Source organism: Solanum verrucosum, unplaced genomic scaffold (assembly GCF_900185275.1).
Source record: "Solanum verrucosum unplaced genomic scaffold, falcon-dt-bn FXZP01000147.1, whole genome shotgun sequence".
In the NCBI taxonomy this organism is placed as follows: Eukaryota; Viridiplantae; Streptophyta; class Magnoliopsida; order Solanales; family Solanaceae; genus Solanum; species Solanum verrucosum.
This window is the reverse complement of record NW_026020343.1, coordinates 4,391,899-4,399,640: the sequence shown is the minus strand read 5'-3', so window position 1 is coordinate 4,399,640 and position 7,742 is coordinate 4,391,899. Positions and strand designations below refer to the sequence as shown.

The 7,742-nt window shown below is 33.2% G+C and overlaps 1 pseudogene; it reads right to left on the bottom strand.

Moving 5' to 3' along the window:
- Nucleotides 1–1,388: 1,388 nt before the first annotated feature.
- On the bottom strand, nt 1,389–2,878 carry LOC125837427 (uncharacterized; annotated as a pseudogene).
- Nucleotides 2,879–7,742: the final 4,864 nt, after the last annotated feature.

Here is a 7,742-nt window from a genome sequence, read left to right as displayed (position 1 = left end):
TATTGAAAGATCTGAGCAATCATAAGCTCTACAATTCATTTAATATTTTTTATTCATATATTATTTACACACTAATTAAGCTATAAATCATAATCAAATCCAAAAAATATCTCAAGGTCAAGAAATATATATTCTTTAACGACATATCATAAAGTCACAAAAATATTACATTATCATTAGTCGCTAAAATTATGTTGTCAACATCAAATATCTTCATCATAATCAAACACTAAATCTAAACACAAAATATCCAATCCAACATTTTAACATCCCTCTAATCACACAATCTTGTCATCAAATTAATTAGCTAAGACATCAACAATGTAATTAACGGTTGTCATGGCAAGGATTACTATCACTATTGCATGATCTTCTTGTGTTCATTGGCAGAATTAGTTCACTAGCAGTATCACTTGGCTGCATAAAACAATAAAGTATAAAATTAATGAAGTGATATTAGAAAATGTGAAATCCTTGGCTAATATTATGTTTCAAACTATACTTACCATCAGTTAATATATGTCAACCAAAAATGTATTAAAGAAAGGAGAAGCAATATACAAATCAAATGAAAAATAGAAATGTAAGAACTTTACTTACAGTTGTTGTAGGAGAATTTGTCGAAGGAGAAGCAAAGAACCCCATAAATTGTTCTGGTATCATCCCTTTTTTCATTATCATATACGCCTTAAAAGCATTCATCATTTGATTGTGGTTCTCTTGGCATTGAGATGAACATGAGCCTTCACTACTTGAAGCACTTGCACCACCAAAATGCGGTCTTACTTGTTTAAAAACTTTACTGGGAACGACTCCTAAACCCAAACATCTAACCCTTCCAGAGTGCTCTTTTCCTAAAACCTTACCAACAACATCATTTGGCAAAATTTGAGACTCATCCATGGTACTTTGGCTCAAAGTTAGCTCAATTTTTTCCTATACATACAAAATCAATACCCCAAATAAAGAAGCAGTAATATTGAAATCACCTTAGTAAAGACAGAAGATAAAAACTACTTATATTTATATGTCTATACATTCCATGTACACGTAAGAACATGAGTAGTTAGAGAAACGGGACTACAAGCTTTCTGGATAACAAAAGAAGCACAAGCTTTCTGGATAACAAATATTAGGTAATAACAAAAGACAAGCTAGCCAAGATATTCCTTTTCTTTCAGAGATCATCTATTGCCTTTTTTACTTCCTTTTTTTTTAATAAGGAAGGCATCTACTCTTGCAGTAACAATAGATTCACACTTATGGACAGAAAAAAACATAAGAAGTTTTTCATGCCATCATAATACAATTAAATAGCAAATAATTGAGTCTGTATAACCTCCATCAATTAATCAACTAGTTCACAACTATTGTTCTATCTTTTTTTTTTATCTTGTTGAAATACAATTAGAATTCATGAAGAAACTTATGCATATTTCTTTTGCAACTTCATTAACATATACTCCATCTTTATTTTTATGAGTAGCAATATATATTTGTGCTCGTCCAGGCCTTTGTCCAGTTTCAGCCATCTACAAATAAAAAATTGAAATCAGAATAATTTACTACTAAATAATAATACATAATAAGTTAATTTACTAATCACCATTTCATCCCTTCTCGTAGCATTCGCTTTGGAGCCACCTGTGTGTGGAATTGTCTATTTTTATTTTTTTTTCAGTATTTCTTCTACCCATTTCCTTATAAAAAATATACGAAACTTGATTAAAAAATTAAATAGTTACATGATAATAAAAACTAGTAAAAACAGTAACATAAATACCTTTGTTGAATCTTTATATTGGTAATCAACAAAAGAAATCCATTGATCTCGTGGAATTCCATTTGGCACGTTATCAATAATCTCAACTTTACTTTTAAGTGGGTCTTCGACTAACTTCCACAAGTTGTTCTTATTTGCAGCCCACTTCTTTCCAATAGATTTATAAATATGTTGCCGCGCATTTGACTCTGTTGTCTTAAAGGAGAACTTGGGCTTCAAGAAAGAAAATGTTAGTTAGCTTATCTATTGCTTGTAAATATAATATTCAAATTACCAATTATCTTTCTCACCAAAAAGTAAATAAGAATAAGCGTCTAGTTGTAAGCTTATACCTTTATAATTTGATCGAAGACACGATTTAAGTATGACATAGGCACACTAGACCATTTCTCAAAGTTGATTGGAAATAAAGAGCAACCACATGCTAAAATTTCACAAAATCCTGAAAGAAGGTTGCGAGCCTCTCCAAATGGTTCATTCAGGTAATCAAAATTAACCATAATAAGTTCATCACCTGATAAATTAAGCACATCTGTTTTTTTTTCTTTGAGCTTTTTGACATTGTTTTCTGAATCTGTAATAAAAACAAAGATAAATTGAACCTATGAGAGAAACAAATAATGGTTATTGAATATGTACTTATACCCAAAATTATTTACCTATTGCTTCTACAGTCCAATATGACTGTGATTCACCCCCTATACATTTTTTCAATAGTGCTTGAACTGTTGGAGCTTGTTGTAATGAGTCTTGTTTAGTTGAAGACGGATGTGATGTCGAGTGAACTAAATGAGATGGTTGTGATGTTGGATAAGCTGTCGGAGCCATCTGTGACACAACTTGATCCATTGTAGCTGAATGTGATGCTGAGTCAACTGATTGAGATGACTGTGATACATGCTGAAATATTGGAGGCGCCTGCAATGTCGACTGAAATAGTGGGACTAAATGTGTTGTGGCCGGAAATGACGTGGTCTGATGTGGGGGCAGGCGTGAAGTTGATTGGAGAAATGAAGGTGTTGATTCCGCTTCTTGAGAATCAAACACTAATTGACCTGAGTTTTGTTTTTTCTGTAAACGCTTGAACTTTGGCATGCTGGCAATTCAATATTTCAAATCTTGTAGCATGAATCAATTAATTTCATAAGTTAAAAAAGATTCAGCCAAAAAACAGCAACTAATAACTTGCAAATACAATAACTAAACCATAAAAAATAAGCACCTGAAACTAAGAAAACAACAATCTAAAATCTGCAAAAACAACAGCATAAAACGCACAAAAGCAACAACTAAAGATTGAAAGAACAGTAGATAAAACACAGTATAAACAACAACTTAAAACACAAAAATTTAGCACCTAAAAGTAACAAAATAGTAGCCAAAAACTGCAAAAACAACAGCTTTAAACGCCAAAATATAGCAACTAATAACATACAAATACTACATCTTAACCATAAAAAATAAGCACTTGAAACTAAAAGAACAACAACCAAAAATCTGCAGAAATAATAGCTTAAAACGCACAAAATCAACAACTAAAAATTGAAAAAAAGTAGATAAAACACTATAGAAACAACAACTTAAAACACAAAAATTCAGAACCTAAAAGCAATAAAATAGTAGCCAAAAACAGCAAAAACAGCAGTTTTAAACGCCAAAAAACAGCAACTAATAACCTACAAATACTACATCTTAACAATAAAAAATAAGCACCCGAAACTAAAAGAACAACCACCAAAAATTAGCAGAAATAGCAGCTTAAAACGCACAAAATCAGCAACTAAAAATTGAAAAAGCAGTAGATAAAACATTATAGAAACAACAACTTAAAACACAAAAATCCAGCACCTAAAAGCAACAAAATAGTAGCCAAAAACAGCAAAAACAGCAGCTTTAAACACAAAATAACAGCAGCTAAAAGTAGAAAAAAACAGCTACTAAAAAATTGCAGAAATTGCAGCGTCAAACACAGAATACAAGAAACTAAAAAGAGAAGAGCCAACAACTAAAAATTTCTAAAACTGCAGCTTAAAATGCAAAATATTGTCCAAATCTTTGCTATTTTATTCATTCATATTCTCCTCTATTGCAATTTGGATATTTTCATAGTCATCATCAAAAAATTGTCCAAATTCTTGTTGTTGGTATGGCTCATTCTCATACAGATCCTCTTCATCAATCTCTCCCATTTCACACTTGATCCCAAATCCTCCCTGTTAATGATGACACATTGTCTTATAAATGTACTCAAAATGTATAAAATCTTATTCAAAATAAGTTTGTAATACGACAAAAGTTTCGTTCAACAAATCATTAAAGTAACCAAAGGGATGAGAAACTTATAGCTTATGCAATACAATAAATATGAATCTCATAACTTTAACTACCTAATTAGAAACAAAAACAATACAAATCTCATTGTGCAGTGGCTATCTACCGACAAAATTCTATCATAATTCCTTTTGTTGGACAGCAAACAAACACAATAACCACTCGAGTTGGTTCAAAATTCAAAGTAGAATCAACACTAAGACATTCCTCTAAAAAATTATCAACATATCATATGGCCATGGTAGAGCCTTCAAAACAGATTTTGAAACAAAAAGTACTTCTAGGTATAGTATTCTACAAACAACAAACACAAAAATGACTACATTTAATGAATATTTAATTCTACAGTGTTATCATTCCATCTAAAATCAAATCATAAAAATAACTGAGATAAATTTTCAACCCTATACATCAAAGTACATCAAAAAAATGAAAACTCATTTTCAATAGATCGTATCACTTTCATCTAGATAAATCTTATTAGTTCAATTGATTGATTATCTAAACTTACATAATTTCAATCAACCATAATCAAAACATATGGAGATACGGTAAAAGTTACAACTTATAAATAATCTAAGTAAATATAAGTAAAACAAATGGACTTAAGTTCTAAACAATCACTAGATTAATATACTGCAAAATCACAAGAAAAAAATAAGAATGAAAATATAATCAGTAGATGGGAAACACATTTGTGAAAATAAGGGAACAAACATCTTCTACAAATTAGAACCCTTCTCAAGAAGATACAGTCTACTTCACCTATTTTAGATACCCATACAAAAATATGAGATACCCATATAAAATTTGAGATACCATATGAAAATTCGAGATACCCATCTTAAAAATTTGAGATTCCCATACCAAAATTCGATCAAACTAAAAAAGTAGCAATTATTTTGTTAAAAGATAAACATAAAGTTGTGTACCAGATTGTGTGGAGAATCTTCAAACAAGAACTCTTTGATTGTGAACTGCAAAGGAGAAGTTAAAAAAAAAGTCAAGCGCTGAAAAATTGTGAATTGCAAAGTGAGATAGGTTTTTGAGATGTGAAAAATATTTACTAGAAAAATTGATGGAGGCCAAAAAGAAAAGTGGGAAGCTGCTATTGCACGCTATTTTTTTGGGATCTCTGGAGGTTTTGAATTGCTGCTAAATATTTATATTTCTGTCAGTTTAGAAAACCCTTGTTATTTAATGTAATTTGTGGGGGTTTGAATTGACCTCCGTTTTTAAACTCCCGCTATTCTAGCATTTTTTTGTAGTTAGATTTCCTAATCATATAATAGCTTCCTATTCATAAATCTGGTGCGCTTCACACTTATGAACAAGACTCTACTAGACGTGGTTTTGAGACAATCCTAGAATCATTTTAAACCTTGTGCTCTCATACAAAGTTTGTCACGACCCAAGGGTACACCCTAGATGTAATATTGCGTACTAGACCCCGAAAGGTCTAACACAAGCCACTTAAGTAAATAGAAATGATGTGGAAATTTTAAAACGTTTTCCATACAATCGAAGTCTTTATAAAAGCAAGCGGAAGTCTATAACACTTTGTCTCAAACCATCTAAATCAACTTGAATAACTCTTTGGGACGCAACCCATACAAAAGTCTAAAACATAAAAGAATGACATAAAGGAAAGGTGATCACATCCTTGATGCTATGAGGACTCACCAACTCTTCAACTCCTTTGTACTACTAGCAACCTAGCCACGAGAATGGAACTCTATGTCGCTAGACCCTACATTTGATAAGAATATAGGACAGAGTATGCGTTTGTACAAATGTACTAAATATGTTAGTTAGTATAACATCATAAGAGCATAACAAAAGCGTTAGCCAATCATAAGACATAAGCCATGAGCATAAGAGATAAGAACACGATCATAAACATAATCTCCAACTTAGACATAATATAAGCATTAATCATCATAAGGCATGATCCATAAACATATGAGGTACTTCTATTCATAGCTTAGTCAATACTTAGTTCTTCATAACATAGGAGAACCTTTTCCTAAGTAATTTCCAAGTATACGTGTAACACCCCGTATCCGAAACACACCAAAAATGCAAATTTTGAGAAATTACAGGTGCAGCTTACGGTCATCATCCACGGACTGTAGGTCAGACCACGGCCCGTGCTGGTGGTCCGTGGTTCACAACTGCAACCTCTCCCCAAACCAGCTCAGAAAAGTCGACTAAGTCCCGACTCACGGACAGACCCACGATCCGTAGATCAGACCACGGTCCGTGGATCGAGACCTCCTTTACCCAACCTCTGATGCAAATGACGGTCGACCAGCATGGACTGTCATTCGATCCACGGTCCGTAGGTCTGACCGTAAGTAAGGGTCAATAACCAGCTAGATGAAAATTGTGATTGGGTCAACTTCACATAGTCATACCTCTTAGCACAAAAGGAATTATATGTCCCATGACCTATGATATGATAGATAATTGAATCCTCTTTCCAACACCACCGAGTTTGCTAAAATATGACCTCCGAGTAAAACGTTATGCTCATTTTAGTGAAGGTCTCTCGGGCAGACTCGATCGACGACTCCAATCAACGGAACGTCGATTGACCTATGGCCCGTAGGTCCAGTCCGTCGGTCACTCCGACAACAATTAAGTTAGGGGTTTTTTTGGTCTTTTCCTATTTCGTTTAACCCTTAAGGTACGTCGTTTAGACCCTAAATCATGATGTTTTAGTCAGTTTAAGCTTTGCAACATAACTAGAACTTATCTAAGTCAAATCATTAATTAAAACTTAGAAAAATTAGAGCGTAAGAGGAGAAAAGAGGTCAAGAACCCTAGTTCAAGAACACAACAAGGTTCCATCAGTTCTAGCCCCGAAATCAAAAGATTTCTCCGTGGAATTCGTCACCAAGTATGTGGGATTTCACTAGTGGGTTCCTTTCGCCCATTAGGTCCCTAGAATTCACTCAGATTCTTGATTCCATGATTATGAACAGACCTAGGGTTTCTAGAATTTCAATAGATCATCATGAATTAGTTATTTAAATGTTTCAAATAATATTATCATGTTATTTCTCAGTTTATTGCCTGAATTTCAGAACCCTAGCTATGTATTTCTTTAGTTCTTGAATTACACATGCTAGGTCAGGTATTTCAATATTCAGTTATACATGCCTCAATTTATGAATGCATCATTATCAGATTAATTGTTGCATTCTCGGTTTGCATGTTCAGTTCGAGCTATCCAGTATTTACAGAAATTCAGTCATACTAGTTAACTACTTAATTCATTGGGAGTAGCATAATACTGAGTTGGACTAGGGTTCAGTGTACCCATATAGTCCCAGAACTACGAGCCACGTAGGTGTAAGTCCCCTTTGTGGGAAACATAAGTTTAGTGATCACGCCAGCATGCCTCTATACCTCTGGCAGGGTATATTGGGTCCTCTCGATGAGGCGTATACATCGGACTCCACATTTAGCTCATGTGGTTTTATGCCGGTTATTAGTAGCTCCCACAGTTTAGTTAAACTCTTTTGCATTGTCCATATTTCAGTACAGTCAGTATTCAATCTCAGCATGTTAAATTTTTTGTCATTGCATCAGTTAGCTCAGTATTCAGTATTTTCAATATCTA